A 25,455-nucleotide genomic window follows, 5' to 3' on the forward strand; every position below is an offset into this window, starting at 1 on the left:
GGATGTGTTGTGGTTTTTGATTTGCTCATAAAACGCGACTTCCTCTCTGAGCGGGAGTTTTTCTTGGCTCTGCCTCGAGAGAATCAGACCTCCTTCTTTCTTCCTTGGCAATGAGACAGAGCTTTTCATCTCTCCTTTGATTCTCTTGGCACGGATCAGGAGGGCATATTTCATTCATGTTTGCTTTCATTAGAGGAGAGACGAGAGGAGGAGCAGGAGGAGGTCAGAGCGACAGGTTTACACAGAGGGAGAAGAGAAGAGGAGGAGGAGGAAGAAAGGAGGAAGATGTAGAGATGAGGAAAGGACTTGATTGTTTGAGTTCTGTCGTTCCTTCATCATCATCTCGTCCTCCTTTGGTTTCCTCCTTCGGTTTCCTCTCTGTGGGGGAATCTGAGTGAGTTTACAGGAGCGACAGACTCTGAAGCAGCTCTGAGTCCTGATGAGTCCTTTAAAGTCTGCTTGTTACATGTAGACCAGGATCTGAATGAGCTCTCACGCTGGGGTCAGGAGTTCAGTTTCCCAAGGGCCCACATGAGAGACTGGGACCTCGATCTGATCAGTTTCTATCAAAGTCAACATGTCTACTCGCTCTGGCTCCTGCATGTGGCTAACGCTACCGCTAACCGTACTGTTCTGGTCCGTCAAAGCCCGGTTTCCACCAAGCGGTTCGATTGTGATCAATTTATGGCGTTTCCTTTGACTTAGACAGGGAAAGATCCCACATTACCGACCCGTACCGTCCCACTTTCTGGTTCCCTTCTGTTGGGGTGCCAGACCCAATCCAACCCCAGAAGGAGGAGCTAGAAACACTTCAGTCTGTTGATTGGTGGAGTCCACTCTAGTCCACTTCCTGAAGATAAATTTCTTTATGTTTGGAAAACGGCGTCACCAAACTAAAACTGCTGTTGAAATGAAACCGTCACATTTTTCTTCTTCGTTGGATTAATTCACAGGGTACACTGTGTTGTGCTGCTACGTAGTCACGCTGTTGTGTTTATGAAGTCCAGCTTACACGCCGCCTACCAAGAAGGACACGGTTGGCTGTGGAAACACGAACAGGATCAGGCTTTCCTGATCCGATCCATACCAAAACATTTGGTGTTCAAAAATTCATTTCTTCAGGAAAAATGATCAAAATTTTAAGACCAGTTGAGAAATTGCTCAAATTTTCATTTTGCTCTGTTGGATCTTAAAAAGGTTTTAAATAAAGTTTTAAAATGCAAAAAAACAAACAAACAAGAAACTGAAGTGAGAAAAAAACAAAACAAAACAAAAAAAAACAAAACAAAAAAAATTAGTAAAAAATTTATTGCAAAAATTAGAAAAAAGGTCTGTTCATCAGCTGATCAGAAGTTAAATAATTAATTAATTAATTAATTAATTAAATAATTAAATAATTAAATAAATAAATAAATAAATAAATAAATAAGAAATAAAAATTGTAAAAAATGATGAACAGCCAATCAGATCTTCTGGATCAGGGCTAGTGAAATGTTCTTGGGTCGACCTCTGGACTTTTACATCCCACAACCCTCGAGGTCTTTAAAAATAATAATAAACAAAAATAATAATAATAATAATAAAAAAAATTAAAAAAATAAAAATAATAAAAATAATCTTTTTAGAAATGCTTTTAATTGTTGATGCCAAAATCATTGAGTCATTGTGTTTTGTTTTTAATTGGTCTCTTTAAGTTTGTTTTTCATTCTGTAAACAAAAAAAAAGTATTATTATTATTATTTTTTTATTTTAATTAATATTATTAATGCATTTGAAACTCTATTTTAAAATGTAAATTTGTGCAACTTTTTAACTGGTCTCTTTCAATTTTGATCAATCAGGTTTGTATCTGGGTCGATTACTGAAGCATAAAAATGCATTTCAGATGGCCTACATACCAAACTGTACTGATCCGTACCGGACCACTTGGTGGAAACTGGGCTTAAGGCTAACGGTCCTGTTTGTGTAGTGACTGGTTGTGCCAACAGGCTCTGGTGTTTTAGATTTTTGTTAAAAGCAGAACTTAAACATGCTTAATATTAATCTTATCGTTATAAAAAAGGAGCAATAAATGAAGCGGTTTTAAGCTTCCTCTGGTCAGAGTAAGGCCATGAAAATGATGATGGGGTCCAACAAAGCTTGAAAGAAAAAGTTTAAAAATGTAAACTTGTTTTTCACGTAGTAACCCTTCATGAAAAATATAAGAGGGGTTTAGTTTAAACTAAACTCCTCCATATGAGTGAGGACACAGAGACAGTCAAGGTGGGAGAAAAACTTATTGTATCTTTGTCTGTGGATTCTGATTTTTTGTTCAAAAATTTTCTCTTTCAAATATGTCTTTTGATATTTTAGTTTTTGTTTATAGGCTGGGTTGGGTAAAAGCTGAGATGTGAGGTCCCCTGAATAAATCATAAAAACTGACTCACATGTGATTTTAATTTTTTGAATCAGGAGTAAAGCGTATCGTCCCAGCCGTAAAGGACAGCAGTGGGAGTCGTGCAGGAGTTTGGGTGAAAATGTGGTTTTTCTATTGGTTAGTGTCTTTTTTTAAAACTTTAGAGATCAGTTTTGTGTTTCCTGCACGTTTCTACGTGGACGTGGTCTGCGTGTAAGACCGACGGAGGAGCTTTCACTTCTTTACGCTCTGATTATCATATCTATGAAGCATGGACGGCAGATTAAATTAATCCACTTTAATCCAGGTGCAGAGAGCTGGAGACGCTGCCTCAGAGCTGAGCGCTCAGCCTGTAAACACACTCAGGACGGGTGTGTGTGTGTGTGTGTGTAAGGGAAGCACTTAATGTGTTTCTGTCTCTGTGACTCTCACAGAGTCGCTGACACCGGCCGTGGAGGGGATGGACTGAGCATGTGCAGACTGTTTGGAGATGGTTGATTGGTTGATCCTGACTGGGTCTCTTAGCACCGAGCTGGTTAGCGTGATCTACTTGTTTGTCGTCAACGCCTCTCTGAATATTTACCTGCGACCTTCTATGATGACGCTTTTCAAACGCTCACACTCCGTCTGAAGCCGTGTGTGTGTGTGTGTGTGTGTGTGTGTGTGTGTGAGAGGAGAGATGAAAGCAGGAGAGAAGGAGTGGTAAGGAGAACCCTGGGAGCAGAGAGACTTAAAAAAGACAGAGAGGAGAGAGGAGACCAAATCATGAGAACATTTCAACAGCTGACCAGAAGAGGGCGCTGCCTCCTCCGGCTGCTCATGAGGAGCTACAGAGCTCTGTCAGAGTCTTCATCCTTCGCTCGGAGAGTTCGGTGACGTGGACTCGCTGAGACACGGCACAGCCCTGCAGAGACAGAGTCCATGTGGATCCTCCTCCCTGCAGACTCTGTCTCCTCCGGGCGGCGTGCTCAGCGTGCTCAGGACGCAGCGGGGTCATGGCTTCATGCTCGGACAGGGCGGGAAAACTGTTAAAGTCTCCGTTATGCACAAAAACGCAGCCTCGCCGCTGACGATCAGCTGAGTCACTGCTGACGGCGCCAGGTGGGTCACGCCGCCGCGGCTGCTGCTGCTGCTGCTGCTGCTGCTGACCCGGATCTGATTGGTTCAAAGCTGCAAAACAACTTCCATGGTCCCAGCGCTCAGAAAGTCCCCACGGTTCAAAGAAAGAGAAGAAAAGGAGTCGGCAGCAGGAGAGCAATGCCAGCTGGGAGTTTTTCTGTTCAGAGTTTGCACAAGGTGTCATCTACTTGGTGAGTTTCTTCACAAGCAGGCTTTTATTTTGAAAATTCGTCAGGCTTCCTTGTATTTTGTGTTTTCTCCCCACCCCCTTCCCCTCCCTGCGGGGTCGACCCTCAGTTTTCTGCTGTTTGTGACAAAAGGAGAGAAAAAGAGACGGAGAAGCCACGGAGGAGGGAGGACGGGTTCATGATCCGCCCCCCAGATTACCAGGCCAGAGTCGGGCAGCGCAGGCTCACGTCGCCCCTGGTTACCTAGAGGAGGGGCTACTGCACTCGGAGGCGGGGCAACAGAACTGATGGGCGATGTCGTCATCTTCCTCCTCTCTGAGAGACGGACAGACAAACAGACGAGACAAAAGAGGAGAAAGAGAGGAGGAGGAGGACAGGAGTAGGAGAGAGGAGAAGAAGAGACAGAATGGTGATGGAGCTCAAGTTAAAGTCTGCTGCAGTTCTGCACACGGCCACCAGGTGTCAGTGTTTACACATCCATGAGTGAAGGAGTGACCTGAAGCAGCGCTCTCCTGTCGCCTGGGGGAGGAGTGAATCTTTAAAATGAGGAGAAGACAGAGGAAGAGGAGGAGGAGGAAGAGGAGGATGATGATGGGGAAGCCAAGCCTCTGTGACACTGGGAAACTTTCTGTCACCAGTCGGAGAAATTCTCTTTTTATGAAATATCTGACTGCAGCTCACATATTCTTTACACAAGTTGCTGTAAAACCAGATCCTGCTGCTCATTTTTTACAAGTGTGACTATTTTCACATTACTCCACTCTGCCATCTGAAAATGAACAAAATGTAAAAATAATGAGACCTCTCATGTGCTTTGATGTGCGTTCTTTTCTGACTTGGTTATTATTTTTTCTCTTTTTTTTTTCTTCTTCTTCTTTTTTGTAAGTTTTGTTTTCTTGTTTGTTAAGTTTTTGAGTTTAGAAAGTGCTATAAAAATCTGATTTATCATTATTATTATCAAAATTCTTATTCTTATTATTTTTATTTTATTTATTTATTTATTTTCATAAATGTTTCCTTTCTATGGAAGCGTATTGCATTCACTTAAAGAAAAAAAAAAAAACTCAGGGTTTTAGAGTAATTTATTCTTCGTTTTTTTTTTTGTGATAATAAATTTTGTTTTTCTAATCAATATTTTTTTATTGGTTTGTTTTTTGTTATAATTATTTCTGTTTTTATGAGTAATTTTTTTGTGGTAATTAATTTTGTTTTTCTGATTAATATTTTTTTTGTTTTGTTTTTTGTTAAAATGATTTCTGTTTTTATGAGTAATTTTTTGTGGTATCTAATTTTGTTTTTCTGATTAATATTTTTTTTATTGGTTTGTTTTTGTTATAATTATTTCTGTTCTTATGATTAATTTTTTTTCTGTTTTCAGATTACTTTTTCCTGTTTTTCGGAGTAATTTTTTTTCCTGAAGTATCGAGCTACTTCGAAATCCAGTGAGAACCTCCAACCTGCAGACGACTCCCGTGGATGTGTGGTGGCTCCTGTGTCCTGCACGGACCAGAGATCCTGTTCGGCTCATATATGCCTTATCCTTAACTTTCTACTGGTCCGTACTGGGTCAATAAAGGTAAGGTATTAGCCCCACACAGGGTATGAAACCCTTTTTATGTTTTGAACTCTTAATTTTCACAGTTTTTTTCTTTTTTATGCTAATGCTAGCTGTAGCACTGCTATGTGTTACACATGTTGCAGAATCGACAGCAAAACTATCTTCAACCTTGAAGGATGAAGTAAGAAACCCTTATTTTACATTAGAGTGTCATCTGCAGTGGTGTCCACTGTGGGGGGCAGGGGGGGCCCATTATCTCCCCTCAAGGCCCAATTGTTAAATAACAGGCCCTGAAGTGCAAACCTGTGTCAGAAAGTCCCTCCCCAAGGAGCCAAAACATGTGCTAAAGTGCACTCTTGAGTCAAACCTTTCCTTGGGTGCCAAACTGGGTAGGAAAGCGACCTCTTACGCCTCAAATACACCAGGTAGGTCTGCAGCCCAGGAGACCGAGGAGCTCCCATGGGCTGTAAAACCTCAAACCTGTTGACTCCTGGTCTGGCTCCGCTCATTATGTCCATTTGTTATTGTAGTCAAGCTACATATGGACTGATTTTGACACAGTTTGTTTTATTTTGAAAGTCTCTGGGTTTTTTTTGTCAGTTTCCGGTCACGACTTCCTGTCCCACTCAATCTTCCCTACACTGTTCTTTCCATCATAGCTCCCCGTCCTGCAAAAATAGGATGGCTGCATTTTACCTAAATGCATGCTACAGTGCACTGTTATGTCATAATGTGTGCTAAAGTGAGCCAAAATGTGCTCTAGAGCGCCTCCTAGGGGCCGGTTTTTGCCTTGTTTTCCTGTCACTTTGCCTTTTAAAAAGTCTGTGCACGCCACTGATAAAGTCTGTCAAAAAAGGTCTGTTATTGAATTTATTTCTGTTTTTGCTTTGAGCCCTTTAAGAAAAACAACAGGATGTTCAGGCTCACTGTGCAGATTTTTAAACCCCAGACAGACACACTCTGAATCTGTCTGTGAAATGATCTTCGTGCTGGTTTAAACCCCATAACCTCGACCACACGTCCAGCGTGTTTCCATTCTGAACCTGGAGCTGAACTCTGTCTCCGCTCTTTCAGCAGAAACCTCCGTTTTCCCAAACTCTGTCTGACTCACCCTGTGAACGGCTCTGTGTGGGTTTCCTGCGTCGTAAGCAGGTGGAATAAATAGTTCAGCCTCGCTCAGGACGCTGAAACGCACCCAACGGCTGAGAAGACTCGAGCTTAATGATAAGAATCAGATCCTTTTTTAAACCTTTTTTTTGTTCATACAGTTTCAGACCTGTCCTCTTCACTGGACTCCATGAGCCTGAGCCTTCAACACCAAACAGTATGAACTGAATGTCAGAATGAATCAAACTAGGATTTTTGATAACTCTAAGAATAATTATTTCTTTTTATGTTTTTTAAAACACGTCTGATGCATGTCTGTAACGTTCTCAACAAAATAAACTGAAACATTTTAGTTCACGCCCTAAGAAGAATTAAAACACAGGCTGATCTGCAGTTCCACCATAAAAACCACCGACTTCAGGAGAAAATGACTTTAAACAGCTGAATGCTGCAGAGAGCACCATGAGCTAAAGGGTTAAAGATAATCTGGCTCCTGTCTCTTTAAGAAATGATGTCAAAGCTCTACACGGCCTTTCTGCTGCAGCTCCATCAATGAGGTTCTAGAATGTTCAACCTCAAGCACAGAGAGCTTTCTGCCTTTATGATGTCACAACATTCCGGAACTCTCTGAGCTCTCTGAGTGTTTTTAAAGAAAACCCAATTGCTACTCTTCCTCCCTCCCCCTTCATCTTCCTCTCCCCTTTGGTTGTCTGTTTTTAGGGCTGAGGGAAGAGGTGACAACCCACCTCAGTAAGGAGACGTCACTCCCGCCAACTTAACACTTTTCATTTTACTTTGACGTTTCGACTTCAGGTGTCATCTCTTTAGAGCCTCGTTTCCAGTATGTCTACTTGCTCTGGTTTCGCTCCATTGTAGTTGGCGGTCATGTATTCTGCTAATGCTACCACCAACAGAGCCAATCCAAGTGGTTCACTTTGGTTTGTCTCGGTACGGTACGCATTTTAAGGTGTTTCCTTTGACTAAAACCAGGACAAGTCTCCAAATTATCGACCTGTACCGTCCGACTTTTTGGTCCCCTTCTGTTGGGGTACCAGATAGGGGTGTAATTGTACATGTATCCGTGCCAAACTGCTCCATAAGGCCTTTCGGTTCAGTACAGTGCTGTATGAGTACAGTAAATTTACTTTAGCCGCTGCACATGGCTCTTTAATAGAGCTTCCGTAGCCACAGGAGCTTGTGTCTGAATTGTGCATCATGGCTGCTGCTAACGACCAACCGGAGCTTGAAGAGCCTCCCCCCTCGCTGTATAATGGCAAGTTTTTGGTTTGATAAACATGATAAACAAGCAAATGGTTTCGCGTTGTTCCATACTGTACCAAAAATGTACCGAACCGTGACAAAACCAAGGTACGTACTGAACCGTGATTTTTGTGTACCGTTACACCAATAGTACCAGACACACTGATCCAACCCCAGTCAACTTCTTGAAGATAAATTTCTTTTTGTTTGGAGAATGGGGTTACCAAACTGCGTGAAACTGTGGTCAAATCGAAACCTTGTGTTCTTCTTCTTCGTTGGATTTATTAGCGGGGTAGACTGTGTCATGGTATTACATAGATGACGTGGCTATTGGCATCCAGTACACGCCACCTACCAAGAAGGGCACGGTTAGCTTTGGCAATGTGAACAGGATCAGGCTTTATCAATCTGACCTGTACCAAACTGTACTGACCACTTGGTGGAAACGGGGCTTAAGACTACCTGCTCCACAAACCCACTTAACTGATTGGCCAGCCTTCTTGTGGTCTGTGGAGAGCAGACCTTGGTGTTTGAGGCCCTCATGGGATGACCTGAGGATCTGGACAATGTATGAACATGGAGATGTTTAGAAATCTGCACACGCTCAGTCTGAACTTCCAGCGTTGGTACTTTTTGTGCTACATTATTCATTTTTGTGCTGAAAAAAAGGAATCCTGCCAACATTTGTCTTTTTGTTCCTGTTTTCACCGACATTTTTCAATCTGGGCGTTGGAGCCATACGGAGTGGATTGTTCTCTTTAAAGGTTAATCTCAATTTTACCTGTAAAACTTCTGCTGTATTCATCTGATTGATCTTACTTCTCTGGATCTATGCCTTCAATCCACTGTTTGACTGACTTCTTTCCACATTCCCTGGGTTTCTTCTGGGTGATGTGTTTCTCTTGCTTATACAAGTGAACGTTTGTGCGTCTGCCTCCTCTCTTTAGACTTTAAAGAGTGTGTTTTGTGCTGCCTTCGACATTAAGCACAGCTCAGTCTGTCTCTGTTCCCTGACGACGCTGTGAGTGACACAGCTTAATGCATAATGTATGTGTCAGGGTGTGAAATCAAAGTGTAAACTCAGCGTCCAGATGTCTGCGCGTTCTCAGAACATTCTGTGTTAAAGAGATTTATTCATTAACACACTCTTCTTCTTCTTCTTCTTCTTCTTCTTCTTCTTCTTCTGCTCGTTGCTGTTGTCCTAGTTGTTGTTGTTGTTGTTGTTTATGTGTTGTTGGTTCCAAATGAAAGCTCCGGATCTGAACGAGGTCAGATTAACTCAAACCTCCATCAGCAGTGTGTTAGTCATCTGGTGAATCCTCTCAGATCTGTGTGTATGTGTGTGTATTTATGCATAACACCCTCTAAAAATCGCCCTCCTCTGCTGGTGACTCATCCCCTCTCAGCCCTCTCACACACACACACACACATACACACACACGCAGAAGCAAAACCAGCTCCTCACTGCATTTAAAACGTGTGATTTTAAAACTGTCACAGTTTGAAGAGATGAAAAGAGACCTCTCTGTTTTTATAAACCCTGGACTGACGCGGGATTATGAGACCGACAACGTAAAAATGAACGTACAAACCCTTTCACAACCTACGTCAGAAAGACACGCACGGATTTTAGAGGTTAAGACATCAAACTGGTTGCATCTACAGTGGTGATTTTACCTTTTTGTTTCTGTGTGTATCTGGAGATCCTACGTCTAACCGTGGTTGCATTGTTAACACACGTGATTTAAGCTAATAGCTGCCTGTAGTTTGTCGTTGCTAACCAGTGCTAGGCCCAATGTCCCCCATGAGCTGAGCAGGAGGCAAGGCAGTGTGACCTGTCCTTCCATTCATGGTTATGGGGAATGTAATATCTATCTCCAATAAGATAGATGAGCTAGCCATGCTAACCCAGCACCAGAAGGAATACCAGAGGGCAGAGTAGCATCATGCTATTTACAGACTGGCTAACGGAGCTAACACCAGACACCAACGCCACATTGGAGGGTTATATCATTCTATTCATATATATTATTGAATACTTTTTTGCACTATATACTTTCTCAAATTTCAGCTGTAACTCTGAGTTGCCCTTCAGGTATGGATAAATAATAATATTTAATAAATATAAATATGAATTTTCTCTCTAACCTTGAGAAAACTCACCAAACGACAACGCTACATGAATAAAAACAGTCTCTGTACAGCGCTGCTCTTACTCTGGTTTGGTCATGAGGCTTGTCTTCCTGATGGATGTGAGGATGAGGGGGAAGAAGGAGGGATGAAGGCAGGTGAGAAGAAGAAAAAGAAAGACAGAAAGATGTGACAGAGCGACAGGAGAGGCTGCTTCACCTTCTGCTACATGTGTGTCTGAGGGAGGAGGGGAGGAGGAGGAGGAGGAGGAGGAGGAAGAGGAGGAGGAGGAGGTGTTACAAATAGTGTGAGAATAGAAAACACAATGAGGCTGTTAGAGCTCTGTGGGGGAGGCGTCGTGGGGGAGGGAGCGGGTGAGGCCTGAGTGACGCCAGACTGCATTCAGAGCAAGATGAGGAACTTTTTGTGAACTGCTTCTGAACTTTTTTCCACAAAAAGCAGCTGACAAGAGGACTTCAAGTTTGTTCCATCAGCACCAAACTTTTTGCCAGATTAAGACAAAATATTTCAAAATTAATTATCCAAAATCTATTTTTTTAGTGTATTTATTTTTGTTTATCTTATTTTTGTCATTTCAAACTTGCATTTTGTATTTTAAATATTAATCTAATTATGTTTTTTTTAGTTATTATTATTATTTATTTATATATATATACATTTTACTTTTTTTTTATTCTGAGTCTGATTCTAAAATATTAAAAGCTTGAAACTGAAATTCAGATTCTTTTGCTTAAGTTGTTATTAAGCTGCAACTTATAATTCATTAAGCCTGGAAAATAAAAATAATAATTTTAAATATATATATATATATATATATATATATATAAATTCATAAAAAATTTTAATTATTTTATTAATTATTTTTATTCTATTGATTATTTTATTTTACAATTATTTTATTTATTGTTTTTTTTTAGATATAATATATTATCACAGACTAATTAAAAAGTAAAGCTGGACACACCCCTGTTGTTTGCAAGTGAGGTGGCTTGAACATGCAATACCCTTAGAGGCCAGCAGGGGGTTCTCCAATCAGTAAACATGCTGTTTAGACACCAATGCAAATTTATTTATTTTGTTTAATTTCCTTTGATTTTTCCTGATAATTTAGGAACCTTATTTAACTTAAAGGTCTTTTTACAGAATCATGTCAATTTTTTAATTTTGGAAAAAATTACGCTAAAAGAAGCAGTTTCAATCAGCTGATTTAATTTTCTTCTAGTAATTTTTTTTTAGCCTGTTTTCGAGAATTGTCTAGGGAATAATACCAAACATCTGTGTGTTCCTTTTATACCAAGCTTACGTCAGTGTTAGCTAACATTTAGCATCACTTTTTAGTCCATTTACCATTCAGTGTGAGAAAAACTGACAGGTAACAACAGGTGATTGTGCCAGTTTCTTAAAAACAGTAACTGCAAAAGAAGCTGTTTTATTTTGAAAGTTTTTGGTTAACAGGTGTTTGTTTTTGGACAGTAAATCATGTTTATTCATTATTCTTGTAAATTATGATTATTGATTAGCTCTGAATGCGTCACCGCCCCCTCCGCCCGTGGATGTGTCTGTCTGGGGGAGGCTAACGGGGGCAGTGTGGTGGGTGGAGGCGGAGCAGGGGGGACAGTGGGTGAGGCTGGGTGTTGAGGAGGGGGGACTCTGGCCCTTACCTTGCCTGCTCGTGGTGCTTGGCTGGGGGCAGGGCGCAGGGAGGCTTGGGCAGGCGGAGGCGCGCGGGACAGCAGTACTGATGGTAGGTGGCGTGGCTGTTAGGAGGTAGGCTGGAGGAGTAGAGAGAGGAGGAGGAGGAGGAGGTGGAGGAAGGAGTGGTGATGCTAGTAGGGTTGTTGGAGGAACGACAAGAGGTGGTGGTAGTAGAACAGGTGGAGGAGGAATAAGACCTGACAGAAAGAGATAGAGAGAGAGAAAGAGAGAGAAGGAGAAAGATCGAGAGCGGGGCAGAGGGAGAAAGAGAAAAAAGAGAGAAAAATAAAGTCAAGAGAGGAACAGAGAAAGATAGACAACAACAACAACAACAACAACAACAACAACAACAAACAGACAGGCACACAGAAACAAACACCATTAGCACGGTTAGCATCACAGCACACTATTAGCAGTAGCTTAGCACACAGTATTAATAGCAGCATGTTGCAACAAGTCATGTTAGAGCAAAAAGCACACTTAATCCTACTAGCATTAGCTTAGCATACTATAAAAACAGCAGCATAGCATTAGCACAGTTACACTAACAATACTTAGCTTAACGTTAGCACATCTTACCATGTTAGCATTACCATGTAGCAGCAGAAAGCAGTTAGTAAGGAGTCTTACGTGTTCATACCAGCTTACAACATCAACATCCAGTCACAACTGTTAGCTTAGCGGTTAAACACACAGGTTATCAGCTGAGAGTTAGCACACAGTCATTACCGGCTGTTAGCACTAGCGGTTAGCATCACAGCAGTACATGTAAAGTGTACAGTGAGTCAGGAGAGGGAGGATGATGCACAGATAAAGAGTTCACTGTTGTTTTCAGAGGGACACAGGAAGCGTACGTGGAGTCAGATTGGCGGTTTTGGCGAGCAAACGCCGCGTGAATTTCAGGCTACTCGTCACGTTTTGTGATGACCTAGGTGAACACAGCCTTTCTCGTGTATTTCAGCCTCGGGTCTTTGACCTTTCAGCTGAAGGAGAGGATGCTAACCGCTCACTGATCTCTGACACGGAGCAGATTAACCACACATCAGATCGTCTGAGAGCAGCGCTCACACGTGTCCTGGAAGAACCACAAAGGGCCAGGACGTGAGGTCTGAGCGCCTTACTGTGCACACCCTGCAGGGCACGGCTCTGGATGTAGCTTCTGACCTTTGCACATACACAGGATGTTCATGCTGCTGAATGTCAGTCTTATAGTCCTGAACAAATCCCTTCCTTCGCTCTCAGAGAACAAACCGAATCTGTGTCTGCACGTCATGACGGTCAAAGGAAACATGCACAGGTCGACCTTTTCTTTGCAAAGACAAAAAAACTTGCTAACTGGCAGAACTCTGTATTTCATTCTTCACCAGAAACATGACAATTTCCACAACTATTTGGTGTCAGAAGTGGGATCACCCAAAGCAATCATCTGGGACGCCAACAGTGAACTGGCCATCCTGGAAGAAACAAAGATTTCCAGCCTCCAACCTCAAATCCTCTTTAGAGAAGGGAGGATGCCCCTGAATATTTGCTGATGGGATTTTACGAGCGCAGTCCAGCTAAATTTATTGGGTATGCACTGAAATATTGGCTTCTAAATGTTTTTTTTTTTTTTCCCCAAAACTGGGTTTTGAATTTGGTATAACAGTTTTGTTTTTCATGATATTCTCATTTTTTAGAGCATCTCACTTGTAGCCCTTAAAAAAACAATGGATGGCACTTCTCTATGGAGTGGTCAGAGTGCCAAATTACAAAAATTAATTTATAAAAGAATAAATAAATGAATGAATAAATAAATAAATAAAAAATATATAAGAATCTATGAAAGATTGAATAAAAAATAATAATAAATAAATTATATAAGAATCTGTGAAAGAATAAATACAAAATGAATAAATAAATAAATTTTATAAGAATCTCTGAAATAATAAATACATAAATAGATAATATATAAGAAAGAAAGAAAGAATAAATAAAAAATAATAATAAATAAATTATATAAGAATCTGTGAAAGAATAAATAAAAAATGAATTAATAAATAAATTATATCAGAATCCACAAAAGAAAGGGCTCATAAAACAGAAATATAAAGAAAAATAAAAAAAATAAATAGAAAAGTGCTTAACAAATTAATAAATAAATAAATAAGTAAATGAATAAAGAAAAAGAAAGAAAGAAAGAAAGAAAGTAGCTATATGAAGTGATATTAATCAAAGAATAAAGCCTTAAAATAAAAGGCTAATAAAAGTATTAATATAAAGACAAATAAATAAAAGTATTTAAATCACATCATCAGGGTTTATTTTTTGATTTATATCACTTTATATAGCTACCTTCTTTCTTTCTTTCTTTCTTTCTTTCTTAAGCACTTTTCTATTTATTTTTTGATTTGTCTTTATATCAATACTTTTATTAGCCTTTTTTAATGGATTCTTATATAATTCATTTATTAACTCATTTTTGAATTCCCTTATACATTCTTATATAATTTATTTTTTTAATTATTCTTTTATAGATTATTATATACTTTATTAATTCATTTTTTATTCTTTTATAGATTCTTATGTAATCTATTTATTAATTCATTTATTTATTTTCTTCTTTTATAGATTTTTTTTTGTAATTTGGCACTCTCACTACTCCATACTTCTCACTTGTAGTTTTAATAAAAACAAAGTGATTGCTTTTTATCGGTTGTAGCTTATAACGAACTGGACCATACAGAGACTTCTGTGTTGTATTAGTCATATGCGGCCTCCACATTTGCAACGAGGAGTGAGAATCCCGTAGAGGTTGGACCTGCAGAGGGACACATTATGGATGATATGAGAAAGAAATATGGGTAAAGAAGTCTAAAATATTGAAATGTTTGGACAACTGAGTTTGGATTCCCAAAAAGGGATCCCTCAGTTCAAAAAAATGGATTAACGCCACAATGAACCAATCATTTCAGTCCTTTCACCTTTATTTTATTGATCTATTTGTTTTATCTAATTTACTTATTTATTCCTGCATCATCTTTTATGTACAGCACTTTGTTTCAGCTGTGGTTGTTTTTAACTTTAAAATAAATTTGAGTGTTCAGTGTACCTCACAGCCTGGTGCTCTGAGACCTGTCTGTCAGAGAAGCTATGGCCGTGGATGTCGCTAGTAGTGAGCATAGTGGAAGAAAAACACAACCAAAGTGAAACCAAACTCCAAACAGATAAAGCTTTTTCCAAACAGGAGTGAAGCGCGGCTCGACTTTCACTCACTTTCAGAAACTTGGAGAGCAGCACGGGACAAAGAGCTACATGAGTTAGCTTTCTGCTAACCAGGTATGTGTCAAATACCTGGGATTAGCTTATGCTAACATGCTAAGTCAGGGGCACAGCTCTTAAGACTAAGTGAAACACGATGCTACAGGTGGTTGCTGGGCTACTAAGTATGTTCACTTAGTCACGGTCGGAGACTGTGGGTGTGTGCTGACGCTGACACTGATCCAAGGAGGAGGAGCCCAGTTTAAATGTTGTGTTTACTAACAAGAAACCAAAACTGCAGAAGACCCTACCTTCAAACTTAAATCTATTCAGTTTTTTGTTTTTGGAAAGTATTTTGTGACCCCACTTTGGGAACCACGTCTGTAGATCGTACTCTTGCTGTTATTAAAAGCCTCTGTTCAAAAGAAAAACCCTGTCCCTGTAGAGATGCAGGATATGAAGCAGAGCTTCAGGGTAACCTCAGACTGAGGTCATCCCGGGCTGATGATAAAACTTTAACACTTCCTCCTCGCAGGTTTAACAGCCGCCGTCTGTCGCAGCCACTCGCCACACACTGAAAGTTAATGGTACGCCAGCGCCTGTAACATCCCCACAAAGAGCCCCTCGCACAGTCTGCTGCGGATCAGCCCGAGGAGCCGCGTCCACGCTTCACCAAGCCCAGACCTTATTCCTCACATTTCATCCCACTCGTTGTGATGTGACAGTTAGCTGGTCGGCTGCACGGCTGCACACTCGCTGTCACCGCGCAGGGCCGCGGGCGTGATGTATGCCAGGCCGGCTGGGTGCTCGGTGTGATCCAGTGCAGGATGAGCGGAGTAAATCCAGGCTGATATACACAGACTGCACCCAATCCAAGCTCCCGTGTGCTGCTGTGAGCTTATATAAGAGCCGTCAGTTTGTCTCTGCACCCAAATCCTCTTACTTCAGTCCACATCAGGCAGATTTCACTGGTTTCTTATCAATACAGCTCGTTATAGAAGTTTTAGAGCCTTAAAATGTTGCTTTTTTACAAAATTCTGGATAATGATACACAAACGTCTCAGGTCCAAACTTACACACCAAATGAACAATAAACGAATCTCAGCCCTGGATACTCTACCTTTTACTGAGTTAAGCTGAGGTGGTTTCCTGTTATTGACCCACATGACTCATGTTTTCAACATCCAATCGAAACAAACCCGATCATCAAGTGAAACAACAATTCAACCATCCCATTGGACGTTTCAGAGGGTGTTTTGTCCACGGAGGTTACACGTCAGGTAGTGTTATCGTCCTGAGAACTGACAAATTTTACAGGAAGGACAAAAAAGGAAACTTAAATTCTAGTCCAGTCTAAATGTAAAAAACAAAACAGGTAAACAATCAAAACTGAGAAAACCATTGATATAACTGATAACAAATGATATATAACAATAACGATTCCCTTATTGGTTCTTTATACTATGCTGGAGCTGCCTGCCCTTACATTGTCTACTCTGCAGCAGCTAACTTAGCTTAGCAGTTAAAAAACGTTTGCCAAGAAAACTCTGATTCAGGTTTTTCAGCTACAAAGCTTTACTTTAGAACTACATTTAACATAATATAAATCTCCTTATTTATCAAAAACAATATAAACAAAACTGCATTAGCTTGATGCTAACGCATATGGGAAATTGCATTTATATGCTAGCGGTTAGCATTCGGTATAACTTTGGTTTCAGAATAGAATTTCAACTTTCATCACAGAAACATTTCACAGTTAAAAAAATACTGAGAACTTCAAATTCCAAACAACTCAGAGCAATGCTATAACAACTTTGAGACACTAGATGGCCGACTTCAGTCAATAACATATAAAAAATAGTACATTAACGTCACGTGACGTGCGATTTCTTCTTATTTCTATACATTTACGTCCAGAGATATCCAGATCCAGCGACCAATTAAAACTCAATCAAATGTTGTTGACAAAGAAAACCTGTAAAGCTACCTTTGTACAGAGAAAACTCACAGGAAGAATTGATAAAGTAATCAATAAAGAATCGAATAAGAAGAATGACTAAGAGCACTGGTATCAATAAAAGCTTATCAATAGCCATCCCTAAATACATCTTCAAGAAAACCCGCAAAAGGCTGCAAAGCTGATTCTGAGTCCAGTTATTCTCCATGTTGGGGGAAGCTACACCATAAATGGCGAGCCAGCAATCTTTGTGGGGCAAGGGCGTTTGTCTCTGCACGCAAGCAAAACCCACAAGCCGAGGTAAAATGGTAAAGTTCAGTCTCACTTTTAAAGTGTGATCTCAAAACCTAATACTACAGGATCAGCTGTAGCCTCTTGTGTCGTATGACACGCACATGAAAGGCTGCTTGAAAATATGTAGACAATGGACACTGATGAGCAGAGTTTGGGATGAAATCACTGGGGCAAGTTTAACCACATACTGATGAACCACACAACACTACGACATCATGTCTGTGACTGTTTACATCCAGGTAGTAGAGCTCTAGAGCTTTACAGCATTACATCAGGAGCTATTAACAGGCTCTGAGGAGCTAGCTAGTGGCAGGTAGTTGATTAAAGTTGCATATCTCTCTTTTGCTGCAGCCAAAAAAAAGCTTCAACAAACACAAGTTTCATGGAAAAAAATTATCTGGATTCATGGTGAACTTGGTTTGTGTCATAAATAACAAATTCAAAATTCAAAAACAAAAGTGGGCTAAACATTTGAGCTTTATACCGGACCAAGAGTCAACTTAAAGAGGGGGTATTGTGCTTTTTTTAAAGCTTCATTTTGTCCCTCTGATGATTTATCGCTATAAAAATCTCTATTTTTCTCTCTCTGGTGTTGTAGAAAACCCTTAATTCAGCCTCAGTCTGAACCATTTCGATTTAGCTGCTGTCTCTTTAAGATTCCCCGCTACACAAACCCCCTTCCCTCTGATTGGTCTAAAGGGGGCGGAGCTGTAAGGCCTTTCCCTCCAGCTTTATGTGAAGCAAAGGAGGTCCCAATGTGATAATGTCAATATTTGAGCAAGTCTCGTGAAGATCTTGTGCTATTTTCAGACCAGACGTACTCCAGCTTTAAATTTAAAGGGGGGGGGTGTCTGTCCTTTAAGGATGCTGTTCCAGCTCCTGCAGAGGGTCTGAGCTGAAGTCACCCCCTGCCTCCCCCTTCAGTGTATCAGTGTATTAGTATGGAGCCAGCGAGCTGCTGCCTCTGCAGAGCGACTGGAGCCGTTCATTAGCATACAGCTAGCATACTGCAGAGGGCGAGAGACAGATACCTACAGAGGGAAAGAAAGAGAGAGAGGCTCTGCAGAGAGTGTCAGAGGTCAGAGCGCCATCATCACTTATTTTCAGATCAATAACCCATAAATCACTGTCACATTAAGTGCTATGCTCGGTCCAATCACTCTCCGTCTAATGACATCACGCTGGAGGTGTTTGGTCACCTCGATTTCACACCCCTCCCCACCCCACCCCACCTCTCATCTTTCTTTAAACCATCGTCCTAAACCTCCAAACCAGTGGTCTTCTTTGAGCCTGATGGTGTAAATGTGTCTCTGTCAGTTCCCGGTGTTCCAGTTTAAAGAGTGACCCGTTAAACTGGAGACCTTCAGCTGAACGTGTCAGTGGAGATCCAGGTTACAGCAGCTGTTCAAACTGAGGAAGCTTTGTTGCGTTAAAGAGTTCATCTCCAGCCTTAAAGGTAGCATCTGCAGGGTTTCCCCCCAAAAGAAAAGGTCATCTTTTACAGAAATAATCCTGCTCAGTCGTCTCCTCTGGGACTCTATACGTGTGTGTCAGTGTCTGTGTCTGCATCGACCCCCTTCCTCTGCCTGGAAGTTGATGTTTTGGTTTTTTCAGGACATTTCTGGGCAGAGCGTAAGCGTCCAGAGCATAAGTGACCCTGCGTGATGATAGCAAGTTGAAGAAGCTACGATAGAAGAAGTCCTGGGGAAGTTATCCCAGGTCTCCAGTTAACAGGGTCACTCTTTAATCTGAAACACCGGTCACTTTTAACATCTAACTTCCTGCTTTAAGTCAAGTAAATCAGGTGTTTTGAATCTTCTCTAGAGCTTGATTAAAAAAACAACAACACAACAACAAACAGGCTGAATCTCCTCAATGCTAACAGGCTAACTGCAGTGCTGCCCTCTACTGGCCTGGAGGTGTAGCAAATTACTTTTAATATATTTCTCCATCCTCACTGAACTGATTTGCATAATTTACTTGTGACGAGTGGAAATACCACAGGAACCATTTAGTTCCTCCCACTTTCTATAAGTTCCTGGAACTTTTGGTCAAAAACACTCAAGTACTAGAAGAAATCACGATACACAATGAATCCAAGTCACACCAAAACATTTACAGAGCTTAAAAAGAAAACAAAAAAATCAGGTCTTTTTAAAGCATCAATGACCTGTTTCCTGTGGTCAGGAGTTAATAATGGATGATAAATTTCTTCTGAACGTTTTATTTTTAATCCTGACTTTATTTAAATGAACTGAAACAAAGTGAAAGGAGGAAAAGGTCAAACAGAAAGAGGAGGATTAAGAAGCAGCTGGAGCTCGCTCCTCCTCGCTCGGGTATTTCTCAGTATCAGTGTGATGTACGACTGCATTTCACACCTCGACACACACTCACACACACTCTCCACCCCACTTTCTCTGAAGGTCTCTCAGCCCCTTTGACGTCACCTCTCTTTCACCTTGACCGTTTCATCACATTTACACACACACATTTACACACACACATTTACACACACACTCCTTCACAGACACACACTTCGTCCTTGTCTCGATGGATGCTCACACTGCTCCTCTCACCTCTCACTGACCGCAGAAACCTGACATGATGTTTGAGTTATGTTCAGAGTTAATCACAGACAGGACATAAATCACAGAGCACACGATGGAGGAATGAGATTAAATTCACAGATTATCATTAAAACCATGAGGTCGTCCTCCCAGGAGAGTCAGGATTCACTCAGATACACGGTCCCTTCATCTTAACATAACTATCATACTCACAAACTGGGTGGAATAACTGATCCTGATTGGTCAAACAACAACAGTGATGAGGATTCACTCTCAACAACACGAGCACCATGACCAAACTGAGCACACCTCATATTCCTTCTCTGCCTGTTGACACTGTGGCAAAACAAATAAAAAAAGGACAAAAGACAGAGAGAGAAAATTGAGATGAACAGGAAGAAAGGACAGGAAATACAAGCAAAAGGAAGAAATACTAAAAAATAGAAGTAAGAAAAAGAAAACCAAAGAAATCAAGGACAAAAAGTAATAAAGTAACAAAGAAAGGTGAATAACAGACGAGACAAAAAGAAAAAAAAATATGTAGAAAAAAGTAGAGGAGGAAGATAAAAAATGAAAAAATAAAAGAAAGAACTTAAAAGTTAAAAGTAAAAGAAAAAGGACGGAAAAGGGAAAGAAACCAAAAAACTAGCGTAAAAAATGAAAAAAAAAATTAGGAAAGGTGAAAAAGGAATGCCACAAGATATAAAAGACAAAAAAAGGAAGACAAAGAAAGACAGAAAGAAAACAAAACAAAACAAAATGAAAAGAAAAAAAAAACAAACAAGAAAGAAAGAAGGAAATGACAGGGAAAAAAATACGGGAAAAAATTAAAACCCTTAACGACAACAAAAGACAGAAAGAAAAAAAGAAAGAAAGAAGAAAAACAGAAAAAAGAAAGAAAGAAAAAAAGAAAGAAAGAAAGAAAGAAAGAAAGAAAGAAAGAAAAAAAAGAAAGAAAAAAGTAAAGATTAAAGAAGAAAGTAAGAAATAAAGAAATAAAGAAAGTAAGAAAGATAGAAAGAAAAAAGGAAGAAAGACGGAAGAAGGGAAAAATGTAAGAGATAAAGGGAAAAAAGTAAAGCAGGAAGATAAAAACAAAAAAAGAAAGAAAAAAAAATATGATAAAAAATGTAAGGAGAAAATGAGAATTTGATAAGACAGAAAAATTAGGTAGTGAATGGAAATCAAATTTAAAAAAGAGAAAGAGACAGGACCAAAATAAACAACAGAAATAAAACGGGAGAAATAAAACAGGGGAGAAATAAAAAAGGGGAGAAATAAAAAAGGAGACAAATAAAAAAAGGGGAGAAGGAAAGCTAGATGTCTCTGATGGAGAACTGAGGATCAGTATCCGGTCCAAACCAGAACCGGTCTGCAGAGAGAACCAGCACCTCTAAACCTGCTGCAGGGTCTCCTCCTCCTCCTCCTCCTCCTCCTCATGAGGAAGACGACCCCCGATCACCGCTCAGTGTGAAGCGTCTGAATCTGCATGAAGAGTTTAATCTGAGAACTTTACGCTCCATCAGAAACTTAATCCTAATCTCCTGAGATTAACTGAAGCTTCTCTCTAACAGGATGAAATAAAGAGACAACCTACAGAGAAACACACTGCTCATTTCATTACCCATCATGCCTCATGCCTGACCTCTCCTTAGCTCGGGCTCTGCCAGATTACAGCCTCCTCTAATCTGATTATAATCTCATTTCAATCTCATTAGTTCATCTAACGCCGGCCTGTCGCTGACTCACTGCCACATGTCAGCCAGGCTGTCATAACATATCACCAACATGGGATAACACACACACACACACACACACACACACACACACACACACACACAGCTGTGTCCTCTGTCTGTGTGTGTGTCCAGTGATCAGTGTGTAATGAGTTGAACATGTCCACTCATCACATCCAGAGGGAATCATCCTGCATCCAGATCAAACCGATGTTCCTCATCGTAACGAGTCGACTTAAAGATTTTCTCTGATTTCACGTCTCGATGTTCAGCTCTTTGATCGCATCAAACCGTGACCTTTGAACCCAGAGAGAGGAACTAGAAAAACCACAGGGGAAAGAAGGGATGGATGGATGGATGAATGGATAGATGGGAATGGATTGATGGTTGATGGATGGATGATTATGGGCTGGATTGACGGAAGATGGATGGATGAATGATGAATGGATGGATGGATGGATGGATGGATGTATAAATGGATAAATGGATGGATAAATGGATGGATAATGGATAGATGGATAAATGATGGATGGATGATGGTTTGTGGATGAATGAAGAGATGGATGGATGGATGGATGGATGGATGGATGGATGGATGGATGGATGGATGGATGGATGGATGAAGAGATGGATGGAAGATGGATGGATGGATGGATGGATGGTGAATGGATGGATGATGGATGGATGGATGGATGGATGGATGGATGGATGGATGGATGGATGGATGGTTGATGGGTGGATGGATGGATTGATGGATGGATTGATGGTTGATGGATGGATGGATGGATAGATGGTAATGGATTGATGATGGATGGATGATGGATGGATAATTGATGGATGGATGGTTTACTGATGGGTAATGGATGGATGATAGATGGAAGGATGGACAGATGGATGGATGATGGATGGATGGATGGTTGATGGGTGGATGGATGGATGGATTGATGGATGGATTGATTGATGGATGGATGGATGGATGGATTGATGGATGGATGGATGGATGGATGGATGGATGGATGGATGGATGGATGGATGATGGATGGATGGATGGATGGATGGATAGATGGATGGATGGATGATGGATGGATGATGGCTGGATGATGGATGGATGGATGATGGATGGATGATGGATGGATGGATTGATGGATGGATGGATGGATGGATGGATGGATGATGGATGATGGATGGATGGATGGATGGTTTATCGATGGGTAATGGATGGATGGTTTATCAATGGGTAATGGATGGATGGATGGATGATTGACGATGGATGATTAATGATGGATGGTTGGATGGATGGATGGATGATGGATGGATGGATGATAGATGGATGATGGATGGATGATGGAGTTACTGTGTTTTAGTTTCAGCTGCTCTAGTAAAGAGGCCATACCAACAGTGTTGTTAAGGGCAACCGTTGCAAATGAAGAAACATGTTGTCACGGTAACAAGGCTGGCATGTGTGTGAGCGTGTGAGTGTGTGTGAGTGTGTTCAAAATAGCTCCTCCACTGCCGCTGCTAACTGTTGATTCACTGTTTCTAACAGCTTATATCTGGACGAGTCTTTAACTCTTCATCTCAGAGCTGAACCTTTACAGAGAAACAGAGAAACAGAGAAAAGTCTTAACGAGCCGAACACAGGATATGACAACTATCACAGCCTGTTTCATCACTTCTGGTTGAGATTCAAGACACTTTCTGCACCGTTAGCTCCACATGTTCAGAAACCGTGTTTAACCCCGTTCATTCAGATGTAAACATGTCCGACATTTCTGTGGTCGGTTGGTAGAATCAATACTCCACCGAGGAGTCAACTTCTGTGGAGTTCTGAGTGCTACAGAGCAGCCGGTGTTCTGGAGTAAAGAGTGACCGTGCAGCCAGAGTCTGAGTGGAGCTGGGTGAAAAAATCATAATTGTTTTTTTTTTTTTTGAGTCTGATCTCTTTTTGGTTCTTCCTCCTGACATATTTTGTAATCCTTTAAAAATACACAGCAACTCCAGTTGTCAATCATCGTTTTTAACCTCTTTTAACTAATGTGACCTCACTTTGAGCCGAGCAAGATGACGTCCATTTTTTTTCACAGTCTATGGCCCTGACAGTTCTCTTGCTCCTGTCCTCCTCCTGTTATATGCCACTGGAGACCTTCAGGGGAACCTGTCAGTAGCCACGTATACATGGACCCAAATATTCCGCTTGCATTCGGTTCATTTGCTCAAACAGAAAGAATTTAACCTTTGTATACACCTCATTCTGAAAGAAATGTGCCAATCCGAGTGGACATTTAATCAGTTTCACAGGGGTGGAAGATTCCTTTCCCCAAACCGATTGAGGTATCATGTATCCACTCAAACGGAAAGTTGTCAGGGTACGTTCTTTCAGCGCATGCTCAGATATGACGTAAGACGCAACTAGAGACGTTCCTCAACTTTAAAAATGACAGCGAGCCGTCAGCACTGGACTGCTGCGGAAAGTTTGTTTTTGATCCAAACTTTGAAAGAAATGAACATAATTTCAAGACTGGACAGACGACAAACTCGCAATACGGAGTATTGCAACACCATGATAAACAAACTGTCGTCCTCCAGCTTTGATAAATCTTGTGGTGTTTACGTTTTTCTGCGCATGCCCCATTGACTATTCTGTTTGATTACAGCAGTCCATGTATACTATTGTTTTCGGAAAAGTAAATGGGAAAGATTCTATTCAGAAAGACGGAAAAACTCCTCATGTAACCGTGGCTACTGACTGTGGGCTGACGGTCTCCAGTTAACAGGGTCACACTTTCCTCTGAAACACCAGAGGCGTCTGTGTGTGTGAGTGAGTTCTTAAATGTGTTTTTGTCTCAGCCTCAGTTAACCAGGTCTGACTGTAAATCAGTCAGATTAACTGATCAAACTCTGAATCCAGGTTGGACTTTGTGGACTCTTGGATCCAAGGTTCTGATCCAGACCTGACAAATCCTGACTTTTGATTTGAGCTAGCTTAAAAAAGATGTTAATCTGGACTAAAATCATTATGTGTTTGAGCTTGATACGGCTGAAAGGAGAAAGAGTTGAGTTCACAGACACAACATAACAGAGTATAAACTGTGTAATATGAGACGTCTTCTGTCTGTAGTCTGAGGAGAATCGACCAATCAGGAGCATGCATGCAAAACAGTCTGTTTGCAGAGCAACAGCAGGAGTTCTAGAACTCTGAGGTCATCAAGCAAGGATAGAATTCTGACATCATCACAGTCAAACCACAGAATATTATCAAACTATAACCTCTGAGTATTATCAAGCTTAAAATACTAAACTATCAAGTTTAGATCTTAATTTTCACAAAAAACATCTGTCATCTGACAATCACTGTTTACCGTCCGACAAATGGAAGTTATTTAGGAAAACTTTTTTCTTTTTTTTGGGTTAACCCTCTCCACAAGCCATTGTACTCGTAGCTGTAACTGTTAACAAACAGAACAGGAGTCTATGGGCATGAATCACTTTTGGGAGCAGCCTCTAGTGGCCTCTCAAGGTACTGCGTCTGAAAGTGCAGCTCTGGAGGCCACTAAAAGAATGAGACGTAGCTTAAAGATTTGCATTTTTATTACCGTGTTCTTCATTTTCTGTAACTAGTGTAGTCACATTCACACCAGCTGTGAAAACACACACACACACACACACACACACACACACACACACACACACACACACACACACACACACACACACACACACACATACACACTCATCTGCACCCCAGGGTGTCGTCCTGCAGCTCGGCTCCTGAAAGGCAATTCATCACGTCTATATTCACATCATAGCTAGCCTACTTTCTCCTGGAGGGCACACACACACACTTCACAAAGAGTGTATCACCACACTAATGCAAACAGAGGATGTAATACACACACACAAACACACACACACACACACACACACACACAAACACACACACACACACAGTCAGGTGCGGGGCAGGCTGATATTTAACTACAGTGCAGCTCCATTCAACAAGCCTGCGGCAATCTGCACTGCTGCAGCCCACACACACACACACACACACATACACACACATACATACACACGTATAGATGAAGCATCGTGCTGCTGTCACACTCCGTGTTTAACAACTAACAGATACAGAAACACACATTCATCCTCTGAAGCTGTCAGATCTTCTCCAGGGTCTCCTCTTCATTCACT

General features: G+C 40.8%; 1 protein-coding gene across 5 annotated transcripts in view; it reads right to left on the reverse strand.

Annotated features, from left to right (window-relative positions):
• Positions 1-25,455, reverse strand: part of LOC141798930 (IQ motif and SEC7 domain-containing protein 1-like) — a 194,098-nt gene that overhangs the window by 136,312 nt on the left and 32,331 nt on the right. The window lies entirely within an intron of this gene.

This window comes from Halichoeres trimaculatus, unplaced genomic scaffold, assembly GCF_033239565.1.
Source record: "Halichoeres trimaculatus isolate MK-OKI-2021-1 unplaced genomic scaffold, fHalTri1.1 fHalTri1_scaffold_11, whole genome shotgun sequence".
Classification (NCBI taxonomy): Eukaryota; Metazoa; Chordata; class Actinopteri; order Labriformes; family Labridae; genus Halichoeres; species Halichoeres trimaculatus.